Source organism: Phocoena sinus, chromosome 10 (genome assembly GCF_008692025.1).
Source record: "Phocoena sinus isolate mPhoSin1 chromosome 10, mPhoSin1.pri, whole genome shotgun sequence".
In the NCBI taxonomy this organism is placed as follows: Eukaryota; Metazoa; Chordata; class Mammalia; order Artiodactyla; family Phocoenidae; genus Phocoena; species Phocoena sinus.
This window is the reverse complement of record NC_045772.1, coordinates 92,612,782-92,639,818: the sequence shown is the minus strand read 5'-3', so window position 1 is coordinate 92,639,818 and position 27,037 is coordinate 92,612,782. Positions and strand designations below refer to the sequence as shown.

Sequence of the window (27,037 nt, the reverse complement as noted above, 5' to 3'; positions counted from 1 at the left end):
TCCTGCTGTTACTGTTACTCCTCAGCGTGCCTACTTTCCTCCCAGAACCAGCTCCAACTTCTCAAACTCTTAACTCGATCTGTTTCAAAATGTCAGACTAAACTCCATGCCATTCTTCCGGTTACATGCAATGTTTTCATTCAGGCGCAAATAAAAACAGAGATCACGAGAGTAAAATTGCTACGACCCTTCAAGGTTTACCAAAGGCCTTGAACCCAACGAATGCCACCGAGCCAGGTGATCCTCTCCCATAAACCCCTCCCTGGGGCAAGGTGGACAGTTTAGAAAGCGTAGTAATTCTTTTAGGTCACAGCATATTGTAAATACTTTGCTCAGCAGGCTCAACTACGCTGAAAGATTCAACATGTTTTCCTGAAGTATCTGATGCCTTCCTGGCCCGAGGGTTTGAAACTTCCCAAGCCAACTCCCCATCCCTGGACAGCAACCCTCGGAGTCCATTCTGGGACTCAGAGGGGCTCAGTTACTGAGAGTGGAGCCCCATCGACCTTCTCCTCTGATCCACTTTTTTCCAAAAAAGGCCCTCTTCTTGAACATCAAGACTGAGTCCTGGACCATCTCCTCTGGCACATGTGGGACCAGGCAGAGACCTCTGGAACTAAACAGCACCAAGTCATGTCCCACCTCCTCTGAGTCAACTTCCTCCTGTATCATGGGGCTGTAGACATGTGTGCAACATGCCCAAGGCTTAGGTTGCTCCAGAACCCAGCTCAGCAGGGCTGGGATGCTGACTGACTGACTTGACTGATGGATGCGGGTGGTGTTACAACCTGCTTCGGGGGACTGGGCTACAGGCTTTAGTCACGGACATCGTTCCTCATCAAGTTCCCTTGTCATTGCTACCTTTATTCTCCGATCGCAACTGAAAGGATAGAGCACGAGTGCACAATGCCTGAAGGTTCTGAATGCGACTTCCTGGATTTGAGCCCTGGCTTGGCAAGGTCTTCACTGGTATTTACATATGTATGCAGGACTGTAAGCATGCACGCACGTATGTACGTGTGCATTCGTACATTCACTCACTCCACTACTTCACTCTAATTTGTCATCTTAGTTACATGCAGGGCCTTGAGCCAGAAAGGCCTAAATTGAGTCCTGGCTTTGATTGCGTGTGACTCTGCAGGGGCTACCTAACCTTTTAAGTTCTGGGTTGTGGGTAACTGCTCTTTTGTCTACCAACCAGCCATCCTCTGCCTGACCCCTTAACTCACGCTCTCCCCCACCCCTTTTGCTTAGCTCAGTCTCTCCTTTTGTGAACTGCCCCTTCCTCGATTCCAACCACATGGTCCATAACGGCCATGTTATTAAATCTCCCAGTCCATCCTCTGACCCAGCTACAGCTGAGGGGCGGGCACCTGACTGGTTGGGTCAAATCCTTGGGATTTTTGGCCTTAGGAACAAAGAGTGTTAAGTCAGTCTTTCCCCAGTAGCACAAGCTATCATATGTAAAAATCAGAAGCTCTTTCCACCACCTTTCCGTGCCGCCATAGTGGTGCCCATGAATGTCCTGGCTGATGCTCTCAAGAGTGTCAACAATGCCGAAAGGAGAGGCAAGTGACAGGTTCTTATTAGGCCGTGCTCCAAAGTCACTGTCAGGTTCCTCACCGTGACGATGAAGCATGGTTACATTGGCAAATTTGAAATCATCGATGATCACAGGACGGGGAAAATCGTTGTGAACCTCACGGGCAGGCCAAAGAAGTGTGGAGCGTCCAACTCTAGATTTGACGTGCAACTGAAAGGTCTAGACAAATGGCAGAATAAACCGCTCCCATCCCATCCGTTTGGTTTCATTGTACTGATAACTTCATCTGGCATCATGGACCATGAAGAAGCAAGATGAAAACATACAGGAAGGAAAATCCTTGGATTCTTTTTCTAGGGATGTAGTACATACATGCAAATAAAATGCCTCAGAGAGAAAAAAAAAAAACCTGGAAGCTGTGGGCCACCATGCTTCACACCCTAGGAGAAAACTGGCCAATGGAGAGAGAAGAATGAAGCCAGTGGCCAGAGGAAAGCATGTACCAGTGAGAGAGTGAGCAAGACACCTGAGAGCATCAGTGTTCTGGAGGCCCAGCCGCGCTCCCATCGTGGGTTCTGGTCAGACAATCCAGTACCCTTGTGATATATTTGCCTTTTGCTTCTGTTCATTCAAGTTGGATATTTATTCTTTATCACCGAAACGGTCCTCATCATGCACTGTTTATCTCATCTATAAATGGCAATAGATTATAACTATCTTCATGAGGTTTTGATGAGAATTAAATGAAATAATGCATCTAAACTGCTTTTGCAAAATGCCCGGAACTTGGTGAGCACTGAGTAAGTGATGCTGGTGGTGGTTGGTGTTTATCACCCACTTTCTGTGAACATCTCAGGGGCCAGGAAGTAGGTTGCGTCACCAGTGACAGGCAGATCCCACCGCCATTCCTAAATAAGCACCCCCTGCACGGGATCAAGGAGAAGCAGGAGGCTTCCCCTCAAGTTCTCGGGTTCTGGAGTGTAGGCAGGGCCAATCAGCAGAGCTCCTGTTGTCAAGTCCCACAGTGACGTGTGGCTGCATCCCCTTCCGGACCCCAGGCCTTGGGGATGTGGGGAGGGGTTACTTGGACAATCACAGGGTCTCCACTTGCAGCCAATCTCACTTGGCAGGTCCAAAGTATACCAAAGGGCCTTCTGCCCACTGGCCCGCATGCTAAACTCTGCTGCCAGGCCCCGCTATCTCCATTCCCTCCATCTCCTTTTCTACTCCCCACGGCCCCCTCCACAAATGCTTTTCCAGGATTAAGATCCCCATATAGAGGTTTCAAAAGCCAAGCAAGTGGTAGGGACAACATCTGAATCCAGACATTCTAATACCAGAGTCTTCGCTTTTTGCCACTCCTCTATGTTGCCTCAAATATTGGATAAGACACATAAGAACCGTATCAGGCACGTAGTAATAATGTTCAGTAGATGGTACTGATCCAGAATAGCCCGCCCGCCCTGTTCTCCTTAGGCAGCCCATGTGCCTCGGGCCCGCCATAGCATCAGATGTCCTAGAGGCCCAGAGCAGCAGCAGGACAAAAGACACTAAGTGGAAGCAGTGCCACCACCCTGAAAGCACCAACTCGTTGTGCGAGACCTCTGGAAGCCAGAGGTGATTATACTGCTCTTCTAATAGTGCTCTACTGAACCGCTCCCTGCTTGCTCTGCCTTTGGCCTCCTGATGAGTTTCATTACATCGTCTATCATGATCTTTCACTTAATTTTTTTAAATTTACTTTTTATTTATTTATTTTTGGCTGCGTTGGGTCTTCGTTGCTGTGCACGGGCTTTCTCTCATTGCAGAGAGCGGGGGCTACTCTTCGTTGTGGTGTGCGGGCTTCTCATTGCGGTGGCTTCTCCTGTTGCAGAGTATGGGCTCTAGGCACGCAGGCTTCAGTAGTTGCGTCGTGTGGGCTCAGAAGTTGTGGCTCGCGGGCTCTAGAGGGCAGGCTCAGTAGTTGTGGCGCACGGGCTTAGTTGCTCCGCGGCACGGGGGATCTTCCCGGACCAGGGCTCGAACCCGTGTCCCCTGTATTGGCAAGTGGATTCTTAACCACTGAGCCACCAGGGAAGTCCCCTCTCTGAATTTTAAATGTATTTAATATTTAAAGACAAGGTTATTTGAAAATATGCAAGAATCTACCCATAAATCTTAGATACATAAGGCTAGCACCTGTATCAAGTACATCTCAGGACACTAAGAAAAATGATGCAAATGTCGCACACCGAGTGAACCCACCAAACAAGCAAAATCGGGTTCTCGTGCAAATCTTCAGGAGCTAGAAAACATGCCCAGGACTGAAGCAGGACCTTAGCAGGTGAGGTTGCGGAATTGCATAAGTGTAATGACAATGTCTCCCAGACCACAAATCTGAATGTAAACTCTGATGATTATGAATGTGTTTTCAGGGACAATGAAGCAGCAGAGTTGAGAGCGTGATCATCCAGGAAATCCAAGGCACAAGGTGCTGAATATATATGAAAAGAAACAAGGCATGCACACTCATAAGGCACATCAAAATAACTGAGGTGATAAGGGAACACAAATAGAAGAGAGCAAAGTCATTGAAAATGCATTCAAGTTTAAAAAGACTAGACCACAGATAAAAGAAAAGAATCATGAAGAGGTGTGTCCAAGAAGGTCCCTCGTAGAATTCACAGAACAGTGTGCTCACACCTCACTAAGGCCATGCAAAAGAGGAATAAATTCCCAATAAGAACACTCTAAGACTGTCCAGGGTCTACCACCCCTCCTTAGCCAGAAAAGGTCCATTTTGTGGACAGGCATACACTTGTTAAGAGTGTAGAAAGTCGTTTTTTTCCAGAATATTCTGGACTACGCTATCCCAAACTAGGATATCTAAAGTCATTCCTCTTCTCACTGAAGTGCCTTGCCCCAGCCTTGCAGGGTGGAAATGGCAGGAAAGGATCTCAGTCTGGCCTCCATTCTCAGATATTCTATCTCTTGCCTGGATTTCTGGATTACTCCTAGCTGGTCCCTGGCCCCCTCCAGTCTTATCTTCCTCCAGTTCATCCTCTTCTTGGCCCCAGATTTCTTAAAATACAGATCTGACCCCATCCCGACTCTTCTCAAAGCCTGTCAGTGCCTCCTCATTCACCTACAGAAAAGTACCCAACCTCCTTGGGAGAGGACACATTTGTTCCCCATACTTTCCCTTTATCTTTCCCGTTCCTACACACCCTCCCTCCCTCTCCCTCTCCCTCTCCCCCTCTCTCTCTCTCGCTCTGTCTTTCTTACCTTCCCACTTTCTTTTTGGGTTATCTCTTCAGATTTCCTAGCCTTTCACTCTGAGAAGAGCACACTACTCTCTTTCCTACCTAATGCCTCCACTCATGCTGTAATTCTCTGTTTTAAACGCCTGCTCTTTTGGGTGAAACCCACTCAACCTTCAGGATTCAGCTCATTTGGTATCAAGAAGCCTTTTCTCACCACACCCCCAGCCTGGGTTAAGGGGTTAGGTATCCCTCTTTGGTACTCCCCAAATACCCTGTGCAAACCTCCGTCACTGAACTTGCCATACGACACTATATTTAACTGCTTGCGTGTCTGGTCTGCTCCAGCAGACTATGAGTTCCTCAATGGCAGAGATTAAATATTATTTCTTTTTTCCCAAATGCTCAGCATAGAGAATGGTACCACGATGGGCACTCAGTATTACTAGGTTAGTTGAATAAATGAATGAATGGAATTTCAAAAGGAGAATCTGCTCTTGGCAGCTAATAACGGCTAATGGTGATTCTACTACTAATACTGACTAATATTTATCGAGCATGTTACTGTGTGTTAGGGACTATGCTAAGCAGTGAACGTGGATTAGCAAATTTAATTCTCAGTATAGTCTTATAAGGTGGATATTAGTTTTTACACCCATTTACGGTAGTTTATTATATTAGTGGTACCCAATAAATCATATGTCTCAGTAGCCATGCCCTTGTGACTCGCTTTGACCAAAAGGACAGCAAGAAAATGTGACACATGTAGAGACTTGATGATTGACAGTGCAAAGGGCCTTGCCTTCTTGGCATGGTGGCTGACAACTCTGAAGAAACTTGGGCCAGCCTCCCAGAGGATGAGCAAACCTGCAGAATAAGGTCCAGCTGATAGCCAGTAGCAACAGTTAGACACACGAGTGAGGCCATTATGGATTGCCCACCCTTGGTTGGGCCGCCAGATGACTACATCAGGTGAGTGTTCCCACGTGAGACCAACCAAAGGACCACCTAGCTTATCCCAACTCGAACTATCCCAAAGAATAACGAGTAATAAAATGGTAGTTGTTTCAGGTCACTAGGTTTTGGGGTGCTTGTTACATAGCAGAGGTTAACTGAAGTATGTCCATCTCGGGAAAAGGCTCTGTGTAGCTGGCAAAACCAAAGAAGAAGATAGAGGCAAGAAGCCAGGCAGATGGAGATAGAATTAAAAGACAAAAGAGCACGAAGTCCTTCTTAACTGTAGTACTGTTGAAATAGTGCTAAACATAGAGACGGAAATCCCAGATCTCAGGCCCAGCCCTACTCCCGACAAGTCCTGTGAATGTGACAAATCGCTTAACCTCTTGGACTCTGTTTCTTTATCAGCAATGTGGGAAGTTACATATATATGCTTACAGGTATATTCTACTTCTGCTAATCTCACAGGGCTGGTAGAAGCATCCAGTGTATATAACAAATTGTCCAAATGTAAGTATTAATGCTGCTGAGTTAGTTAATAGCTTTGGTTCACGACAATGACTAGCAATTTACCTGTGAACCAACGTAAGCGGGTGGGACAGTGAGAGAAATTCTGAAGTTAAACAGTCATCATGTTTCCATGTATCAAATAATATTTCTCTACTAGGTATTTCAACACCTTTCATATCAGTGGTACCTTACCGTTTTCTTGTAGAAGGTGCTCTTGGGGTGTCTCATATACCTCTTTTCCTTTTCTCCCCAATGTTTATAATCTAGTTTTGCGTCATCCACTGAAGGCCAGGGGGTACCTGGTCTCAGAGCAAGAGCACAGGGCCAGGAGTGTGGACACTTGCTTGGCCTCTGGCTCTAACCAGCTGTGGGGCCTTGGCCCGTACTTTCCTGAGCCTGATTCTCTATCTGTAAAATATGAGGGCAACAACATTTACCAAAACTGCCCCAAAGGGGTTCAAGAGCGACAGCTGTGATGATGTGTGTGGAAATGCCTTGAAACTGACTATTCCCTGCACAAAGTCAAGGTGGTAGCAAGCAGAAAATACCCTTGATGTTTAAAGGTATTAATTTATTTAGAGGTATTTAAATTGAGGAGATGCCAGACACTGGCCTAAGTGGTAGGTTTTGCAGGGGAAAAATGGGGAAACTGACCTTTTGAGATGCGAGGTCATTTGCCTGTGGTCACGTAATAATTAAAAAATGGCTGAATTGGATTCAAATCCTTGTCTGCCTCCCTCTAAAGCTTGGGCCTCTTGTATAGTTCTGGGCAGCCTCCAAATGAAAACTCCTCAGCCCCTAGGAAAGCAGAATTATTGGCCAGGTTGTTTACATTAAATGGGGTCACCAGCTTGCGGCTAAAGAAACAGATGATGAAAAAAGTGCTGGGGGAGAAAAGGCCTGTTTACAAACACAGCTTAATTAATTAGTCAACTCAGACAAGGCAGAAGAGGCGGGTTTCCAGATGCCTGACATGGAGGATTAATTAGCAGAGAGGCACCAGTCCCCGGCCCTTGATTTCTGTCCAAAGCACATGGTGGAATTAAATGATTAAATTGCCTCAGTGCCCCTCACCTAACTCAACTAAAGCCACTTGACTGGCTGTCATTGAGAATGACAACCGAATTGAAAAGGCTCCACCGACTAAAGCTTCAACCGCAGTCCAGAAAAAAAAGCAGTTTCCAGTGTTTCTAATTCAAGTTACAAAGGGTCAGAATAAAATTAAAGTGATGTTAGGTTGCACCCCACTAGCACTTGGAAATTCCAAATCTGTACCTACTCAGGGAAATAAAATGGAAACCCTCTAATTCCTAGCAGGCAAAGCCACCAGCTTCACTGCCACTGTCTTCATGGTTGCAATGGAAGTGTGTTTGGGAAAAGCCAAAGCACACAGCCCACTGCTTCCATTTTCTAATTCATTTTGTTTATTTAAAGGACAAAGGATTATTTAGGAAAGAGAGATTTACTGTACTCACCTGAGTTATGGTAAATATAAAGTACAACCATCCCTTGATCTCCACGGGGTACTGGTTCCAGGACTGTCCCCCCCCACCCACAAGGTACCAAAATCCAGGGATGCTCAGATGCTCAAGTCCCTTATATAAAATAACACAGTACAGTCAGCACTCATATCCTCGGATATGGAAGGCCAGCTGTATGTGTGAAATCTTTCGGGATCGTGACAAAATGGGGTTGGACCAGCCTAGGGGAATAAATAATATGGAGTCAGTATTAAGCGAAATGTGTACTGTTCCAGCTCTAGTGTGACTTTATGAGTCAAAGTTACTTTCCGGGAATGGGTCCCTTCTCTGCTTCCACAGTTAACATTTCCTAAGGGTTCTAAAAGTGCTGCTAATTCGTTGTTTATGTTTTTGACAGTGAATTTCCATGTATTCTGCAGTTGTTTGGGACTTGTCCTCTGCCCAATTAAGCAGAGGAAGTTAATGAGGTATGCAATGACTTCGTGCCACCCAGCAAACGGAATACAAAGTGTACAGGGAGAAGTCAGTGAAGGGTCAGGGCAAAGAGTCAAGGGAGGCTTGAGGATTAGGTCTGGGCAGAGGGTGGAGGGGCAGAGAGGCCAGGCGAGACTCCACATTTGCGGCGGGTGGGGTGGGGAGCTAAACAAAGACACCTAGATCTGGACGTGGTCTAGACAGATCCAGTCATTTTTCAACCACGCTGTATATTAGAATCACCTGTAAAGCTATCAAAATGCTGATTCCTGGGTCCTGTCCCCACCCCCAGTCTTGGAATTGCAGGATGTAGTCTAAACAACAGTACGATAAAAAAAATCTCCCCAGGTGATTCTCATGGGCAGCAGGATGGAGGACCACTCATCTATGGGGACCTCTTCATTTTACTAAAGGGGAAACGAGGGAAAAAATATGGGGAAGCAAAAGAGAGAGCCACTGGGGGCCAGTGGTGGAAGGTGACACTTCACTGAGTTGTCCTGAGCAGCTTCGCTCTGGCTTTAGGCGGAAGGAATTTCTCACGGCCCGGCATCCTTCACCTTGACAGGCTGTCGCACTTGGGCCCATTTGCAGATTCCTCTGTTAACATGAAGTGAGGCTGAGGGGATTTAGACCAGTGGCGCTCAAAGTGTGGTCCCCACACCAGCCCCATCAGCATCACTTGGGAGCTTGTTAGAAATGCACGTTCCCAGGCTTCACTCCAGACCCTGTGAATCGGCAGCTGTGGGAGTAGGACCCAGAAATCTGGGTTTTAACACACCTGAGGCACACTGAAGTTTGAGAACCACTGGTTTAGATCATTGTGTTTCAAACTTGGGTCTTTAGAGGCAGGAAGTAGAGTGGGCGGGGATGGTACTAAGGTTCATGAGGACACTGGCCACTGCAACTGAGGGTGAAGGACGGGGTTTTCTTCTAAGGAATCGAGGACCACAGGGTAAAATGCATCCCTGTCCACAATGAGGATTTTAATATTTACCGTGTGTCACCTGCCTGGCTACAGCTAACTGGTGGAAATAAAGTGCCTTTTCTTCCCTCGAAGAGATGTGAGGTCACACTGATACATCCCCGCTTTGATAAAGTTCCATCTTTGCCTACGATAGGGGTTATTTCAGAACCCTACCTGGTCTTAACTTTAATATTTCTATTTCAACTCTTGATTATGTCTCATAATAGATAAGAAAATTCACATAATAGTAAAAAAATAAAATCAACATTTTCTTTGCTTGTAGAACGTATTCACGACTCACACCCAGCGACACAAGCACCCACCCCCAAACCCTGCCCCACTTGTTTCTCATTCTCCCTTGGCTCTGGGCCCTTCTCGTCACTACCACACAGCTGTTGACAAGAGGAATATGCTGAGATGATGGAAGAGCCGGGTCACAGCAGATAATCCATTTATGTATAACAAAAAATGTGTGTCACACTTCGCTGACCATGTCAGTTCTGAGCTGCTACACATACAGAAGAGATCCTTCATTCCCAAGATGGATTTCAAAGCAAAATGAAAAATGCATATGATTTGGCCATGTTCCTACTCATGTTTTAACTCATCCTAGAATAAAAGGTAGAGAGAGGCTCTCTGACCAACAACTCTTTATTGACCACGTGGGCTGTTCTAGGCTCTGTGTGAGACTCCCTGCCGGGGACACAGAAGGCACTGACACGGACTCTGCATTCCAGAAGCTTATAGTCGTGCCTCGGTATCCACTGGGAATTGGTTCCAGGACCGGCCAAGGATTCCATATCTATGGATGCTCAAGTCCCAGAGTTGGTCCTCTGTATCTGTGGGTTCCACATCCACGGATTCAACCAACCCCAGTTGGCTGGATTCAGTCCTGGTTGAATCTGAGGATGCAGAAGCCGTAGACACAGAGGGCGGACTGTATGATAAAATGGAGAAGAAATACACATACTGAAAACCGTCTTACAACATCTGGTGGATTGGCTATGGTGGGCTAACTGCTGTAACAAATCGTCTGTGAAATGTATTACAAGTCCAACACAATCGAATTTTATTTCAAGTTCATGTAACTGCACTGAGGTGGCCAGGGCAGCCTCCTCCATGTAGCTATTTGGGGACCCAGGCCAGTGGAGACTTCCACCTTCAACGCGAGGCTTTCAAGGTCCCCACGGAGGTGTTTCCATTCCAGCTAGACAGAGACAGGGGGAGCATATTTGAGCTTGTGTGGGAGGATTTTACGGCACCCATCACTTCTGCTCACGCTGCATTGTCTAGCCGTCAGTCATGTGGCCACAGCCAATTGTAAGAGAAGCTGGAAAACAGAGTCCAGCTGTAAACCCCAAGACGAAGCACAAACACATTTTGGCAAAAAGCTACAGCTTCTGCCATAGTAAGCATGGTTGGAGGGTGTGTGGGGCTCGGTGGGGGGGGAGATTGGTAATAGCTTTCTCTATATGTGGTGGTCTTGTTTGGTTGTTTCCCATTATCGAGTTTTACTTTTGTAATTTTTGAAGTTCCCGTTATCTGTACTTATGGTTACTTCCTTGATCTTCCTAGAGCGCTAGGGAACACTAGACAGTACAGTCCACTCCAGGGATGAGTGTTATTGGGAGGAGAAACTGCGCAAGAGAGGGGTAGCAACGTTCAAATGATGCTACTTTGACGTCTTTCTGTCTCTCCTTTTAGCCAGTAATTCGCTGCCTAATGCCAATGCATGAAAACCACTTTAGTGTTGGCACCTACCAGGAAGTGATGGATTTCATTCAGATGCCTGGGCCAAGAGAGGTCCAGTAAGGCAGGACACCGAATGAATGTTTGTTCTGGGGTCTGATGGGATATGAATGCTGAAAGGAGATTTAAAAATACAGAGTGTAGAGGAATATGAGAAAAAGAAACCTCTTCACATGGAGAAAAGCAGGAAGGTGAGACAGTCTGCAGTACTAAAGAGGGACTGGAAATGGAGAGAGGGCCATTTGCATTTTTTCCTGTTTTCTACAAAGAAGGGAAATCAATAGACCCTCCTTAAGAGCTGTCTCTGGGCAAAGAACAGATACCTATCTCCTTTCTCCCCCTCACTACCCTGCCAGCACTTTCCCAGACACCATTTTACTAGTTCAGGGTACTGGGAGGAACAGAGGAAGATGGAAAAGCAGCACACATCTGGACTTACAGCCCCCCTGCTGCTTGTCTGCAAAGATAATTATCTAATTGGAATTAACAGACACTCAGCGTCTGTTGGAAACAACAGACGTAAGTAGTCATCAAAAGGTTGAGTGTGAGCACAGAAGGACTGGCAAATATGTGAACATGGCCTCTTTAACTCGGTGCCCTGAATCTAGCCGTCTGCTTGCTTTAAGTAAGACGTTCTGCTTCACGTAGACAGTTAGTGGCAGGGAGGAAAGGAGTATGTGTTAGGTGTCCCGTGCATTATGCTGGGAAAGGTATTTTACACCGCTGTAATTAGAATACAGGTTTTTGTTCTTTAACCCATTCATTCATTCATTCATGCACTCAACAAATATATACCACAGGAGACAGGCACGCTTCTAGCTGCTGGGGATAAAGGTGAACAGTCCAGTCCCCGGCCTCCAGAAGTTTACATTTCAGTGAGGAAGAAAGACGGTTAGCAAATATATAATAAAATGTCAGCTGGAGAGAACTGCTATTAAGCAAATTAAATGTGGGAAAGGGGACGGCATGTGATGGGGCTTAGACAGGGTGGTCAGGGAGGTCTTCTTCAAAGAGGTGGCATTTGAGCAGAGACCTGAATGAAGTGAGGGTCCTGGGAATATCTGAAGGAGGAGGATTTCAGGCAGAAGAGTGCAAGGGCAAAGGTCTTGCAATGGCACCTTCCTTGGAGTGTTTAAGGGACAGCAAGCCGGCCAGTACGGCAGGAGCCGGGGAATCCAAGGGAAGAGTGGCAGGAAATGAGTCTGGAGGGCTTGGGGGCAGATAGACCAGCTAATGAGGCTTTGGATGATCTGTGTTTGATGAAAAGCTGTTGCAGGTTTGTGAGCAAACCACTGACACGAACTGTTATGTTTTGAAAGTACTGCTTTGGCTGCTACATCGAGAACTGACTATAGGCAGCAAGAGAAGATACAGAAGTCAGGTAAGGAGATGATAGTGACTTTGACCATGGCGGTGATAACAGAGGGAGTGTGAATTGGTTAGTTTCAGGATATGTTTGGAAGATAGAGATGACAGGATTTGCTGACAAATTTGATATTGGATGGAGAGAAAGATAACTCTGAGGTTTGGGGCCCGGGCCACGGGTGAATGGTGATGCCATCTACCGAGACCCCGTACAGAACAGTGATTAGGCTGCAGCCAATGCAGACGTGGATGCCAAGAGGACTGAGATTAATACCCAGTTCTGCCATTTATGAGCCATGTGACCTCAGGAAGTTCTCTCTGTACCTCAGTCTTTCCTCTGTGTAATGGGGATGTTAAAAACACTGACCACATAGGGTTGTTATACAGATGAAATAAGTTAATACCTATAAAGCACCCAGAACAGAGTCTGGAGTGTAGGAAGCTCTCAATAAATACTGGCTACGACGAGAAGCATGGCGAGTGGGAAGCAGACTCATAGAAGAGAATCAAGAGCTTGATTTGGGACAGGTAAGTTTGAGTCCCCTCTCAGACATCCCAGTAGAAATGTCAGTGAGCAAGTAGGCGTAAGAGTTTGAGTTCGGGTGAGAGTTCCAGACTGGAGATATAAATTTGGGAGATATCCACACACAGAAGATTTTGCAAGTCAAGGGGTTGGATAGTATAAGCTTGCCCTTCCCAAGCAAACACAGACCATGGACTGTAACCACCAGGGAGAACAGTATGGAGGTTCCGTAAAAAACTAAAAACAGAGTTACCATATGGTCCCGCAATCCCACTCCTGGGCATATATCTGGAGAAAACTTTAATTTGAAAAGATACATGCACCCTAATGTTCCTAGCAGCAGTATTTACAAGAGCCAAGACATGGAAGCAACCTAAATGTCCATCAGCAGATGAGTGGATAAAGATGATGTGGTATGTATACACACACACACACACACACACACACACACACACACACACACACACACAATGGAATATTACTCAGCCATAAAAAGGAATGAAATAATGCCATTTGCAGCAACATGCACAGACCCAGAGATTATCACACTAAGTGAAGTAAGTCAGACAAAGACAAATATCATACGATATCACTTCTATGTGGAATCTAAAACACGATACAAATGAACTTATTTACGAAAGAGAAGTATACTCACAGACATGAAAAACAAACGAATGGTTACCAAAGGGGATAGCGGAGGGTGGGGCGGGATAAATTAGGCGTTTGGGGTTAACGTATGTACAGTACTATATATAAAATAGGTAAACAACAAGGACCTACTGTACAGCACAGGGAACCATACTCAATATCTTGTAATAACCTATAATGAGAAAGAATCTGAAAAAGAATACATACATACATATGTATATACACACACATATATACATATGTATGTGTTTTTTCAGATTCCTTTTCATATACATGCATACATATATGTGTGTATATATATGGTGTACGTGTGTGTGTATATACATATATGTATGTATAACTGAATCACTTTGCTGTACACTTGAAACTAACACAACATTGTAAATTAACTATACTTCAATAAAAAAAACTACAGACCACGGACAAGAGATTAATGTGTTCTGAAAGCTAACAAGGAAAAGCAGAGTAACGCACAAGAAGAGGTGCTTACTTAGACTTGGGGGACAGGGACTGTTTCTCTGAGCAACTGAGGTTTAAGTTGAAACCCTGAGGGAGAACTTGCATTCATAACTATGCTCCCTGCTCTTCTTTGTCTATTTTTGGTCAAAACACTCATGGCCTACATTGAGCAGATTAAAAAAGATACGCGTATAGAAAAGGACAATGACAAAATTAATTGCCCATCTATGTACATTTCCTTAGGAAAAACATCAGTTGGTCTTCTTCAATGAGATGTTCTGTCTTCGGTAAGGTTTTGGCATTTACCAGTGAAAGGAAATGTCATAATTTCCATACATTTTGCATTTGCAGCAAGAAATCGCTCACGGCTTAGTCAGCATTTTCTTAAAACGAGAACGATAATCACAACACAGCCTTATCTAAGCTAACAAACCATTATCCTTCATAACCTGAGCATAAACGGGACCCTGATGAAAGGCTTACTAGTTTTCCTCCCTGTTCAGGACATTAGACCCTTAATATACACATAGAAGCTGTATATATTAAGATGCCTGTTCACACAGTCCACCAAATATTTCAATACTCTTTTCCCTTTCCCTTCCACTCTGGGTGCCAAATCACTAGAGTCCATGCTGCATCAGTAAATTGTTTAACTCAAACAGAGCTTAGGGGGCTTCCCTGGTGGCGCAGTGGTTGAGAATCTTCCTGCTAATGCAGGGGACACGGGTTCGAGCCCTGGTCTGGGAAGATCCCACATGCCGTGGAGCAACTGGGCCCGTGAACCACAACTACTGAGCCTGCGCTCCGCAACAAGAGAGGCTGCGATAGTGAGAGGCCCGCGCATCACAATGAAGAGTGGCCCCCGCTTGTCACAACTAGAGAAAGCCCTCCCACAGAAACGAAGACCCAACATAGCAAAAATAAATAAATAAGTTAATTAATTAAAAAAAATACTCTCCATTCTTTATGTGCTCAAAAAAACCAGCTTGGTTAAGAGTCTAGGCCAAAATAATGTCACTGACCTGTGAATAAGCGTGCAGGCCTGACCGGCAAAGGGGATTTAAAAGACACAAGATTAGAGTTCCCACTGAAGTGGAAAGGAAGGCTTCTACTCTTCAGAGAGAACTGCTGTCATTTTTCCACTGTCCCAGATGGTGAGAGTTATATACTCCTTGACCTGAGCCAAAGACGATGTAAGAGAAAACAAAGGGATAAACAATATCTGCTCAGAGAAACTGAGCAAAAGCCTATCTCCAATGGCTTAAGTACAAGACAAACTTTCCGGACAAGGATGCTTCACCTGACCCTGTTTTCTACACTATGGTTTACAAGGTAACTGAAAAAAAATCTCATAAGAGACTAGTTCACGGTATCCCACAATACCTGGAAACGACAATACTAGATTTAAGGGACTTTGAACGCAGTGATTTTTTTTTTTTTTTTTTTTTTGGTAAGGAGTAAACCAAGGCCAAGATATGTCCATATGCATACATAGTACACGCTGAATGAACGTGGATGGACAGGTAGTGGCAGAGGCAATCACTGGGCACTGGCCACTGATCAGAGAAAGTAACATCTTGGGGGAAAAGCCATGCCTGCCAAAGAGAATCAGAGCTGGGGACCATAGTTCTCAATCTAGCCCTCTGTCAACAGCACAAGAAAGGGTCTTCTTAATTTGCAAGTTAAACAGGTCTCCAGAGTGCAGGAGTCCATCTCTGTTTATGGAAGGGTGCTTGAGCTCTCATTTCAAGATGGTCTGTCTTAATAATGCAAGTAACAGAGCACAGATGGCAGCCTTTAACACTGAAGAAGCACTTGGCAAATGAGAGTGGAGGGAGTTTCTAGTAAGTCACATCACGTAGAGAACTGTGCACTCCCAGTGACCTCAGTACGGCGAGCCCCATCCTACCTCTGTCTGTGGAAATGGGATGGGTCTGAATTTTCTGGGCAAAGAACATGACTCCTCTTCTTACCCTACTCTTGGCTCCCCTGCATATGACAGCCTACGGTGAAGATGAGGCATTCCCTTCCCCTTTGTTTACCCCATGGGAAGGAAACAGGAAATGAAAGATAACATGTATGGAATACCTCCAATCTCCCAGTCCCTGAGGAAGGTCTACATACCCAGCTAGGGACGTTATATTTTCTCCTTTTTACTGAGGAGAGAACTGACGTTCAGGAACGCTGAGTAACTTGCCCAAGGTCATCGAGTCAAAAGTTGCAGTGTCAAGATTCAAACCCAGTTGTCTCTCCCGAAGCCACATTCTTTCCAGGGGAGGCGGTCTGGTTCTGACCATGCCTATCCTACTCAAGGTCCCAGCAAAATTTCAGCAGCAATGCTTTTTGATTCATACACTGTGGCAACCAGTCAGCAACAGACCCTAGTGCCAGAGAGCGCCTTGCTCAGGTCATAAAAATAAAAAGGTTTTGCAGTCGCAGAGGCAGTAAAAGCTGTCACAGCGCTCACAGACAAGGAGGAGGTTACCCTAATACCAGCTACATCCTGTGGTTTTCGGCAGTCACGGCATTAATAGCTTTTTCATACCTGATGGCCGTTACGAGGTCACTTCTCAATGTTCAATGTCCCATTTCCTTTAAGTGCCCACACGTGTTCCATTTACTGTCCTCTTAATCATTCTCTTATTTTCCAATAGACACTCACCAGGTTCTCTTAAATTCCTGTGGAGTCTGCAGTTTTCAACAGGATCCAGTCCTCCGGGAAGATTGGAAAAGTACAGTACATCTTGGAAGAAAGATGTCTCGATCAACACTCAGAACGCGCTTGTCAGACACACGCCGCACCCTCTGCTGGGGACTCACACTTCCCCACCCCTCATTTCACTGCAGCCCCCTTTCCCTTCATTACTTACCTATTTCTCCCTTCCATTGGTCCTTCTATCTTTCCTTTTCATTTTCCTCTACTCATTTTCTCTTTCCATCGTTCTCCCTTTCACTTAAATGGCCCGCGTTCTTTTCTTCACCCCTCTCTTCCTTTTCTATTCTTAGAGGCCAACCAGTTCAGTTTGAAAAACACAGGTGTCGATGTCACACAAACCTGGTTCAAAAGCTGATTCTTACACTCAGTGTGCCCTTGGACGAGTAACCATCCTGCTCCTTCCTTCAGTCTTCCCGTCTGTAAAGGATAGTTATCAACTGTATTCATGGCTAGATCTGCATTTTAAATGAGATCATCTGTGCAAATTCAGTTCAGGGCTTTGTAAGGAAGCAGGACAATGCCCCCGACTTCCGCCCTGTCTCCCGTCCTGCTGTTGTGAATCCTACCGTCTCTAGGATCCGTTCCTCTCCTAGCTGTCGTCTCTGGTCCTGGTTCAGCATTCAGCTCTGCTAATCCCCCTCACTGTGATATGGTTTCCCTTTAGCTGACTTCTCCTCACGGTCAACACGCCTCTATTCTGAGTCCATCCTTGTGTGGAAATAATTAGACATCACAGAACACTGCGCACAGACAAAACGTTCAGGCCCCTCGGCGGCATGCTGATTCTAAAGAACAGTAAGAGCAACAATATTAAATACTTCTGGACCGTTCTGAATCATCCAGGAAGAATGAGGAGCTCAGGAGGAAAAGAATGGCCAGGTTGCCCTGGACCTCCAGGAGCCAGATGTGTGACTGAGAAGGAGCCTACCATTACCAATATCACACTCATTACCTGCCCAGATAACGAAGATGACGATATTTTTTAAATGGAAAGTTTTCAAAATTTGCGAGTGACATTAACCCCTGGCTCTTAGATTACTTTTTGGTGGACATAACTCTAATCTAAGGGGAACCATTTAGGAGGTAAACCTTCCACAAAAACTTCAGACTCGTAGCTCTCCTTTCCGTAAAACATCGGACCCCACTCAGAGACACTGACTTGCATTGTTGCACATGGTGACCTCTGCTACGTCACTGCATCGTGTTTCTTTCCAGGCCTCTGTAGCCCCGTTCGTCTTTCGGTAGTTCTCAGCCTGACCTGCCATTTCCATGTCTCAGACTTTTCTTGTCTTTATTTTCTCTGAGTCCTCGATTTCCCTCTGCCCTTGTCTTAACTGAACTTCATCCTGTTAGCTTCTGATTGCTTGTCCAATTTGTCGAGGTCATTTCCAATTCTAATCGCATCCCCCAAGGCTTTAGCCTCCACTTTAGATTCAGCCTCACCTGTGAACTTAATGAGTGCGCCGCGGCTGCATCCAAGTCACTGATGACAGTCTTAACTAGAAGTGGATCCGGGCCCGGGCCCTGTGCAACACCATTTTTACCTGTTTACTTGTCAGAAGAAGTGTATGTGCAGGTGCCTTAACGATATTTAGAGAACATAAGCTTCTCTTCTCTTCAGAATCTAGGGTTATTTGGGTAGAATTTGTGACATTTTTGGCATTTCAAGTCTGTAGTTCCTTACAAGCCAAATTAAATAATCGAAGTCACTGCTCCAAACATAACTTTCTTTGTTTAAGAAAGTCTCAGTATTTTGAATATAAAAGTCAGTACCTATTTTCACTATTTCTTCCCTGGGAATCATTCATATGCACCCTCAGCCTTGATGAGGGGGCACCGGGAGGGGAGCGCAAGGCCCTGGCTTTCAGTTCTATCTTTGCCATTTGGCGTATGACCTTGGGTGAGTCACCTAACCTTTGTCAGCCTGGACCTTATCCTCATCAGTAAATGCCTTCCAGTCCAAGAGGCTGTGATTCTCTCGTGATGAAGGGCCTAATTATTCTCAGTGACAAATTGCTACACACATTTTTTGATTATAAGCTTTTCCCATGACACTTATATATGATGTTACAACTCTGAATACATTTAAGAAGTGAGTTAGATTAGCTCTCCCCATCGTCTGGAATTTATCTGCCAGAAACACGTGCTTATCTGCTTAGGCGTGACTTCTCCGTGCATTCTCAAATACTTGAATGTTAGGTAAGTGTGAGGTGCCCTGACGCTTGTCATTTCCTTGTGATATCACTAACAACCAATATTCTCTTGCAGAATTCTCACTTGAAGAATGAGGAAACTGAGGCCCAGACTGTTTTAGTGACTGCGTAGGGCAACAGAGCTTGCTTGTGGTGAAGTTCGGGCTTGAACCTGGGTTTCTGGGCACAGAGTTCTGTACTCTTTCCATATGGCATGCTCCCCTGCCACGTAAATTATTGTTCAAACTCAGTAAAGTATATGCTCTGAAAGAAAATACCAACAATTATTTCAGCAATCAACTAAAATGCCTCCCCACGCTATGGAGGACCATCTCTTTTTCAATGATGGATGATCATTAACTCAGCTGGTGGAGACGAAAGTGATTCTACATTTCTTACGCTGGGATAGGTCAATTATTTTCTTTAAGATGTTTGGCTCTAAGTCTGGAAACAATCAATTTTTTAAAAGTCAAATTCTTGGTACTTATTTCTTCACAGAAATAAACAATTTCCCCCTTCTTCTCTCCTCCTCCTCTTTCTTTTAAGCCCAGGGCTTAGGTTTTCTTTTTTTCTTTTTTTTTTTTTCCCACTTGGTACTAGATTCGGCCTCCAGGTAGGAGTAATGATGTCAACAGCCCCCTTTCCTGACCTTCCTTAACATTTCTACCCTCTGACTCACTGATTTCTCTGATTCACCTGAATTTTTCTGCAAGACAAGTTCTACACAAATAAATATTTAAACAGCAGGGGAAAAGGTGGGGGGGAGCATCTAAAGACCTAGTTGTAGAGTCTGGGGAAGAGTAAAAAGAAAGACGTATATTTGAAAGGAATGATTAGAAGAAATTTGAAAGCATCATTTCACCTCAGAAATTTGTATTCTTCCAGTCGGTCACCTTAAGACACTGGGAGTTGTATTTTTAATCCCCCAAACAATTCTCACTAATAAACAAGGGAGCAGTCTGCAATGCTTGCTCCACGGAACAAAAAACAAGAACCTGAAACAGCAGTAAATCATAAGAGGTTAATGATTAAGTTCCTCTCCCTGAAATTACAAAAGAATAATGCAAAGAAATACACGTAATGTTTCTAGCGAGAGGCTTGTGAACAGAAGCACCTGCCCTCTCCTTGCTGAGACCTTCCTTTATTACCCATTTTTCCTCCTCCAACTCTATCCATTGTCTTAGTTTCTTCTTCTTTACGATTCTCAGAACATCTGCCTCAGTGTGTCTCCCAGATAGGAAGAAAGGAGCTGATATTCTTTTCATATGTTTTACATAGATTATCTCATTGAATCCTCATTGTAACTGAATGCGGGGGGGATATTATTTCAGCAGATACTCCGTAAGGTGACTCCTACTGAGTTACTACTACTACCTTGTGTAATCTCCTCCCCTGGAGCTTGTTTCTAACCAACAGAATATGGCAGAGGTGATAAGATGCTACCCCCTTGGTTAGGTTACGTTAATGGCAAAGGTGATGTGACTGTCACTTTCATGACTATGTTATGTTACATGAGATTTCTTCTTCACAGACTAGGGGGAGAGACTCTCCCACTGGCCTTGAGGAAGCAAACAGCATGTTGTCAACTGCCTATGGAGAGGACCACAGAGCTGGGGCCTGTGCGTGGCCTCTAAAAGCTGAGGATCGCCTCTAGCCCACACCCAGCAAGAACCTCAGGCAAGTAGCCACAAGCAAATGAATTCTGCCAGCAAAGCAGAGGAAGCTTGAAGTGGATTCTTTCTCACTCAAGCCTCCAGTGGAGAACACAGCACAGCCGACACTTTGACCGCAGCCTTGCAAGATCCTGAGTTCAAGACATGCCTGGACTCCTGATCTCCAGAAACTGTGAGATGACAAGTGTGGGCTGCTAAAGTCACCAGGTTTGTGGGAGTTTGTTACACAGCAATAGAAAACTACTACAATTGCTCCCTCTGCTTCATGGAAGAGAAAAGCAAGCTTCGGAGAACCTAAGTGTGCGAGTTTTTGAGAACTTAACTAATTTTGTTCAGGATCACACAGCCAGTAAGCAGTAGAAATCATATTAAACTTAAGTCTCCCTAAAACTCAAAGGTCAAATGCTCTCCAGTACAGCATGATGCCTTGCCACAAATCCCTGCCCGTTAACTGGCACTGCTGACGGGATATCACCACCTATGGGCTATGATATGACTTCTGGCCGTTATGAACCTCTAACGTACGTGGTCTTGAAGGTTAAAATGAAAGAACTGAATTAGTTAGTTCCTCGCCCCATGCCCCCCTCCCTGGCCATCATGTAGAGGGGTGCTTCCCCCTGCTCACCCTTTAGAGAGAGGAGAGGAGGAGACCAAATGGGGAAGTGCAGAATGGAGGGGGCTGCCTGACTAGCGCTGGACAGAGGTTCTCACCCACTCAAAAGGGGAATTAAAGGAACATCCTCCAAAAAAGAATTGCTCCACCTAGGAAAAAGCTCTGAGGGTCACAATAATGAGCCTCCCCCCAGGAATACCCCAGAGGCAGAAGCTCAGGGCTGATGAATAAGGTTCCACACTTTGGGTCAATATTGGGTAACGATGAATCCCGCAGCTTCACTTCAATACCATTTGCTTTGGGTGGCATGAGAGATCGCTGGCAGCAGGCTGACCTTGAGCCTGACAAGTCAAGGAGCGTTGCTTCAGATACCTTAGGGGCTGTTTGTTTGACGTGGACCATAAAGGCTGAAATTTCATTGGTTAGGCTTGGCTGGACCTGCCTGCCGCTGGGCAGCGTGGGACGGTACTTTATACGCACCTCGGTTAAATGACTGGGACAGTAATAAACTAGGTGTATCAAAATTTTGACGTGCCAAATTACATGGGAGCAGAAAGGGACTAGTATAAAGCTCCGCTCTCTGCAGTCCATCATAACTCTCAATTTCTACAGCACAGCTTCAGAAAGAGCTCAAGAGTTGAGGACCGATCCCATGCCAGACCCAGGGCTGAGTGCTGTGAGGAGAACAGGGGTGAGACACAGCCCTCACCACATCCCCCACTCCAGAGTCTATAATCAAGCAAGATAGAGAAGGGTGTACATTAATAACTAAGCAACCTTCCTTACAGTTGGAATTTGCCATCTTTGGAGCAGGAAACAGTGAAGGGCATAGCCAGCCCCCACTTTAATGCAGTCGATTAGATGACACTAAGTCACTTGGAAGACCAGGTAGCAGGTGTGAAAGGCCTAAGGGACAGACTGTCATTTGCTGTAAGAATTCCTAGAATTTCCAATTCCCTTCCACTGCCGCAAACAGCTTCTTTTTTGTTGAAAGATCTTATTGCAAGTACCTCCTATGATAGCAGGCAGGGTCTAGTTGAAAAGGGGTGTGAGCTCAATGAACACTTCTGGACTTCATCATCTTCACCTTCCAAGAAAAAGGCATGCATAGGCAGTGTGCAATGAGAACTTTAGAATATGGATAACAAATCCTGGCCCTGGAGGATCTTGTTGATCGAGCTAAGGAAGACTAAATTACCTGCTAAATTTTAAATACCTAAGAGGCACAGGAGACGTGGGAGCCTTATGGTTGAATACCCTTGAGAGTCCAATATTCTCCTTCAACTCATTTAACGTGGATGCTTTGAGTGGTTGACATTCCAAGGGAGAGAAGAAAAAGAGAGGAACAAGAAGAAATAACCTGGGAAGAATAACATAACAGACAACAGTACTACCTTTAATTAAACACTGGTTTGAATCTTGGCTCTGCCAATAAATTAACCGTATGATCTTGGGCAAGTGACCTACTATCTCTGAGCTCAGTTTCCTCATTTGGAGGGGCCATTCCTGACCTTTCCAGGAGCTTACTAGGAACAAGCAAGATAACGTACGTAAAGCCTGTAGCATGAGGTTTTACATATAGTGGACACTCAAAAGTTATTTTGGAAGGAAGGAATGAAGGCAGGAAGGCAGGTGAGAAGACAGAAGGAATACTGATTTTTCCATGATTATTTTCAGGCTTTCCTCTGAAGCTTCTCTGATTTATCTACCTTTCTCTTTCTCCACAGAGGCTCTAAAAGAGCCAACTGTTGCTGAGGACAGATGGCTCGTGGTTCCCAGGAATACCCATTTGAGGAACTCTGATTTATATCAAGACAGTGGGCAGTAGTGGGCACCACACTGGGGGTAAAAGTCCCCAGAAGAGGCTGTTGGGAAAATATTCTGGAGGAAGAATCCCACCTTTCTTATCAGCTAAGCTGCCCTAATCACTCAAACCTCTGGCCCTCTGTTTTCTCATTTGTAAAATAAGGGGTTGGAGACACATATTCGAAGTACCCTTCTAGCTCTAACAGTTGAACATTTCCATGGGGATGTGAACTATATGGTTAAGGATTCAAAAATTATACACGTTACTATGTCCCTTCTTAGATAACCAGCAATTCCCTTCCAGGAGGCCTTCAATAGTATTCACCAAGCACCCACCATGAGCTGTGATCTATGATAAAAGCTCTATACTCCAGATTCTTGTAATTGATTGTTAATGCAAGAACTCCCCTTACGAACAAAGTAGAAATGGAAAGAAAGCACTTTGGCCTGGCAGTCAAGGCCCTCAGGGTCTCTCCATTTTGTGTTCTCCATCTCTCAGTAATCCCGTACCCACCATGTTCCACCGGTCCAGGTAGAAGCTCCCCTTCCTATTCCATTATTCTACTCATCTTCTCAGTGGGCCCCAGCCACGTGCTTTCCTCTTGCTTTCACAGCATCATCTTGCCTGCGATCCCCTTCCTCCTCCGTCAACATAAACTCTGTTCTTCCTTCAGGACACCAGTCAGGTCACAAAAAGCCTTCCCTGATCCCATAGGAGGGACCCTCTTTTTTTCTCTCTCTCTCACTTGAAATTTAACAGACCTTATTCCTGTGTGTACTCTCTCACTAAGATGAGAAAAAATTCCCTTTGCACGTATGTCGATTTATCTTTCCAACAAAATCTTAAGGGTTAGAGACTCAGGTCTACCAGCCACGCATTTTTCTCTCTGGAGTACTGAACAAGGAAGTACCTCTCATAACCATCAATTGGCAAGTGGGGGAAAAGTGCCACTTCATTTAGCTCAGTAACTCCCAACACCCCCAACCCCCTTAATTCCTTGGGTGTGCCTCAGTCACCTTCTCAATGAGGTCTTCTTTGGCTACTTATCTAGAATTTCAACACCCTCCCTGTTACATTTCATTAATCCTTCCTTTCTTTATTTTATCTCTTTTGCATTTATCTCTATCTAACACTGTATAATTTACTTAGTTCCTATGTTTTCTGTCTCTCCAGCTAGAATGGATACTCCATAAGAGCAGAGAATTTTGTCTTTTGGGTTTGTGACTGAATCTTAGCGCTAGAGGACTATATAAGTGCCTGGTGCATAGTAGGTGCTCAATAAATTTTTTTGCATCAGTAAATTAATGCAGAGAATGCCATTTAACCTAAAGGGTTTATAGGGCCTTTTACTCTGCTCTTTTATCTACCAAATCTTTCCACGAAGATGGGATCTTTCCACTCAGTAAGGGGAAAGTCTGGTTTGAAGCACATCCACCAGTGCCAGAGGAAAGGGAATGAAAGAGATAGTTGGAACATACCGTTTGTCTCAAAAACCTTGAGCTAAGCTGCTGTAGACCTCCTAACCCAAGGTATGGACAGGACCGAGGCCAGGCTGGCATGTGGAAGAAAAGAGAGAGGATGACAAGACTGATTTCCTCATGCGAAGAGAAAAGGGTGATGTGGACCCAGACGTGTGCAAAAGGAACCAGACAGCATTCAGGCAGAAGCACACACACGTCTTTGACAGTGACTGTGTCCTCCATTAAAACAGGACGTGTGATCAATCAAAATAGTCATCAACCATGTGTAGACAGGTGGGCCTCCAACATCTTTCCTCCAACCTAGTGGGGGAAAAGAGCCTGAAAGATGTTTGATTTCTTTGAGAGAGAGACAGAAATGAGAGGAGAGGGGGAAGAAAGATACCTCAGTGCAGACTTTGACAAGAAGTGGCAATACTAGTTTTACATTCTCCAACAGGCCAAGCGTGTAATGGTGGTTCAGTGAATGCTACTGAATCGGATGGCTGGTGTTGATTTTATAGGCGTTAGGAGAAATTCTGGGACTAAACTAAAGGCCAGCATAAAGTCCATCCATTTCACGGGGCTTCAGGAGCTACTGCTGATTTTCCTCACTCAGCCTAAGTATGACCCTAACTCCTTAATATGAACTCTTCCCTACCTATCTTCTAACCATGCTCAAAGCTGTTCTACATCAGAAGCTGCTTTGAGTGCCAATAGATGGCCATTGGTCCCATGGCCCATGCAAACTCTCCACGAGGTTCAGACAGACCCACACTCTTCTGTGATTTGATAGCTGCAATGATCCTGGGCCAGTTATTTAACCTCTTCAGATCTCAGTTTCCTCATCTATTAAACTGGGATAATATTTACCCAGTGGGAAGTTGTGTGGATTAAATGAGATAATTTAGGATTTCATTTACTTAACCTTTGCTGAGCCTTTACTACGTTCTGGGCTGCGTTATGCACCAAGGATACAGAGATGAAGGATTCAGTTCCTGCTCTTTGGGAACTTGCAGTCGGGAGAAAGAGACACAAACCCGAGCAAGTACAATATAGTGTGATAAGCGTATGGATGAAGGTATGTGTCCGTTGGTTCTGGAACACACATACTCAGTTTCTAATCTAGCCTGCAGGGAGGTCAGGAAAAGCTCACCAAAGAGCTGAACTCAGCTGAGTGGAAAAGGTCTGGGGCAGTTGACCCTTCTAGACAAAGGGAAGAGCACGTTGAGAGCACGGAGGTGAGCGTCTAGCAGATTCAGAGAACCACAATCAGTTTCTTATGGATAGAAAGTTGGGTTTAGGTTGAGGAATGATGGAGAATGAGAAGGAAGAGAATGGCAAGAGTCTGCAGCCAGAACATGCGCATCAAAGCTTCTCAGCGTGGCTTTGAGTTTTCATCCTCATGTCACTGGAGCGCTATTTTGCAGAGTTTGAGTCAGGCAACAGACGTGAATACTTTTATGTTTTAGGAGGATCTCTCTGACACTGTGTGAAGGCTAGATTAGAACAGGGCTAGATCAGAGTCAGGGAAAGGAGGCAGATGCAGTGATTCAGGCAATAAATAACAAAGGCAAGAAGAGAGGAAAGAAAGAGATGAGGTGGATATAAGAGAGGGATAGATGAGAAAGAGAAATTACGTAGAATGACCCCCAGGTTTCTACCTTGATAATTGGGTAGACACTGGTGCCAAGGTTAATTCAAGAAGAGAGGAGGAGATGAGAGTGTTGAGTTTGGTGGACTTGAGGTCTCTATGGGATATAAGAGTAAAGGTGGCTGAGCACCTAAGTCCAGGGCTCAGGAGAAAAATCTGGGTATAGGCGTTTTTAAGCCATCACTCGTAGGCATGGGTTGTCCATAAAGTCTATGTAGATGGGTCTGTGATGAGACCAGAACCCTGGAAGTACACCGGTGAATAAGGGGAGGCAAAGTGAGAACAAGGGTGAAAGGTAAGCCAGCAAAGGAAGGAGAGACAAGACAGAGAGGAAGTCGCAAGAAGGAAAGAGGGGTCACCAGTGTCAGCTCTCAAAGAGAGGTCAGAAAGGGAATAAGTCGACTTACTGGATTGAGAGCCAGGAAGCCACAGTGGCACTGGGAAGGGCCATGACAACGGAAGTCCATTATGCGGTGTTAACTCGAGACAACTTCCATTCTGCTCATCAACCGTATACAGTGTCAACACTGTGACTTTGTATTTAGCGTTGGAAATAAGTTTATCTCTTAAAATTTTTTTTATTAAAAAAAATTCTTCTTTGAGGTTAAGAATACAACATGAGATCTACCCTCTTGACAGATTTTTAAATGCATAACACAGTAGTGTTACTATAGGTACAATGTTGCACAGCGGATCTCCAGAACTTACTCACCCTGCATAACAGAAACTTTATGCCCATTGGTTAGTAACCCCTCATTTGCCCCTCCCCCTCAGCCCCTGGCATCCACCATTCCCCTCTCTGATTCTATGAATTTGGCTGTTTTAGAGACCTCCCATCGGTGGAATCACGCGACGACTGACCTTCTGTGACGAAATATTCACATTGTTGAATATTGCAGAATTTCCTTCTTTTTTTTTTTTTTTTTTTTTTTATGCGTTACGCGGGCCTCTCACTGTTGTGGCCTCTCCCGTTGCGGAGGACAGGCTCCGGACGCGCAGGCTCAGCGGCCATG

At 45.1% G+C, this 27,037-nt stretch overlaps 1 protein-coding gene and 1 pseudogene across 1 annotated transcript in view; one reads left to right on the top strand and one right to left on the bottom strand.

The window, feature by feature from the left end:
- GRIN2B (glutamate ionotropic receptor NMDA type subunit 2B) overlaps window positions 1–27,037 on the bottom strand; it is a 292,975-nt gene that overhangs the window by 58,528 nt on the left and 207,410 nt on the right. The window lies entirely within an intron of this gene.
- On the top strand, window positions 1,505–1,900 carry LOC116760571 (annotated as a pseudogene).